Below are 2,197 nucleotides of genomic sequence, written 5' to 3'. Positions count from 1 at the left end.
GAGCTATGTTACACAATACTTTTATAGAGCACACGTTTTTTTGATCGATGAGCTTCATGCATTGGTTTATAGGCTTGTTTTTCAAACCCAAAGACAGATGCCATACTGTTTGGAATATTTAACTTTAGTATCCCATTACATTTAATGTACGTTCTAAAATCTATGTGATCAATAGTTACATTAAAGAATAGCTGTGTTTTATATTCGTTATTAAAGTGAAATAACTCTTTTGAAATTTTATTGTTAATATCTTCTATTTCATAACATCCTTCTTCCAAAATAAATTCAAACGATTTATATTTATGTTTATTATTTGATGAAGGAATTGGAACTATCTCCAGTCGGTTATTAGTCGAATTTATATTTGGAAATGAATTACGTGTTTGTAAACATAATAAAGCTATTTCCGAATCATCGTAAACGATTAAAGACGGAAAATAATTTGTAGATAATATAGCTGTATTTCCGGTCAAACTTAATGTCACAGATTCATACATTGTAAAAATTTAAGGCATAAATGACCGCAATTAAATGTATTGAAATCTTGATAATTAGAATAGTTATATACTATTTTATACTCGTGAAAATAATGTTGTAATTCAATTGGCGGGGGTAAATCACCAAAGCTGTCAAAATATACAACTTTATCCTTATTTTTATGAAACGCTACCCAATGACTTCCTTCACCTGAAGATACATCCAAGTTTAAAATACCACATTCAATTGCAAACGGTTTTTTAGGTAAGTTATCACGTGAAAAGACACCACGGAAATGATTGATTTTTAACTTTCTAACACAATTTATAATATCTTGAGACGAAAGTGATCTGTCAGGTAGCGAATTCACTAGTTTTTTTTTCTTGATGCATTATTGACTAAATTTAAACCACTATCTTTTTTACTTTTCGAATTTTGAATCGCATTATACACATTAGCACCTCCAGATATCAAACTACCAAGTGCCGACAATCCTGCAAATATGGCATTAAGGGAATTGTACCTCCTGATTGTCCCGGTGTCAAGATCATCATTCTTTTACCAACATTTTTTTTTATCATTCTTTTTTTCTTTGCTGCTAGTATACCTTTTATTTTTATTTTTGTTACACATTTCCGCTTACCTTTACAGCGCATACGTATTTTTCTTCTAGCTTTCATTACGTTAATTACTATGTTACTATTTTTTTTTTACACTTTATCAGCTTTATGATTATCGTTTAAATTGTTGACTATTTATAAGAAAGTTTACAAGTCATTAAACAGTATTGACCGATTTACACTTGTGAGTTGAACGCATAAAATATAACTGATTACAAAGTACAAATTCTAGAGTATTTATATGAAAAAATGGATTTTACTGAACAGAAAGATAAATTAGATATTATAAATGTAGATGTTCAGTTAGTAAAAAAACCTTTAAAACATGGATCATTATTTCCTGATTCTATACGAGCTATACTAGTTGGTCCTAGTGCATCAGGAAAATCCAATATAATGTACAATCTGATCACACATGAAAACGGGTTAAGATTTGAAAATATTTATTTATACTCTAAAACCTCAAATCAGGAAAAATAATAGATGATATACAAGGTGCTAATTTTTTCATATTTACAAGTGGTGATAAAGTTATAAAACCAAACTTGAATTTATCATTATTTTATATAAACCTCAATAATTTATAGTTAATGTGATGATTTATATTTTTAATAAATTATTTATACAATTAAATTATTTGGTATTTTATTTTATTATTTTTAATTAATTTTCGTTTCGGATCTGATGAAAATCGACCCAATATATCCCGTACAACGTCATTCATTTTGATTGCAATATTTGTATCTTCTGTATCCCGATTCATAGTGTACAATTTTATACTGGCCTTCGCATGTTTCCATCTAGTATAAAAAAAATTATTTAATATTCATAATAATATTATGTTTATTTATTTAATCATGTTATAGTCAAATATCAACAATTCAATCCTTGAGCTCATTATTTTAATTAGAAATTTCATTCACTCGTGATGCATAATGTTAGGTGTAGGTTAATTTCTAATAATGAATCTGTCAGGTAATACATTTCTGCATTGATGATATTTAACTATGTATTATATATTTAATCATAGTTTTTTTTTTTTTTTTACTAACCTTTCAGCTGACGGAATATCTTCAATCGTTTTGACTTTGTAGTGTTGA

The sequence above is a fragment of the Myzus persicae genome, unplaced genomic scaffold (genome assembly GCF_001856785.1).
Source record: "Myzus persicae strain clone G006 unplaced genomic scaffold, MPER_G0061.0, whole genome shotgun sequence".
Classification (NCBI taxonomy): Eukaryota; Metazoa; Arthropoda; class Insecta; order Hemiptera; family Aphididae; genus Myzus; species Myzus persicae.
The sequence above is the reverse complement of the archived record's forward strand: the minus strand, read 5'-3'. Positions refer to the sequence as shown.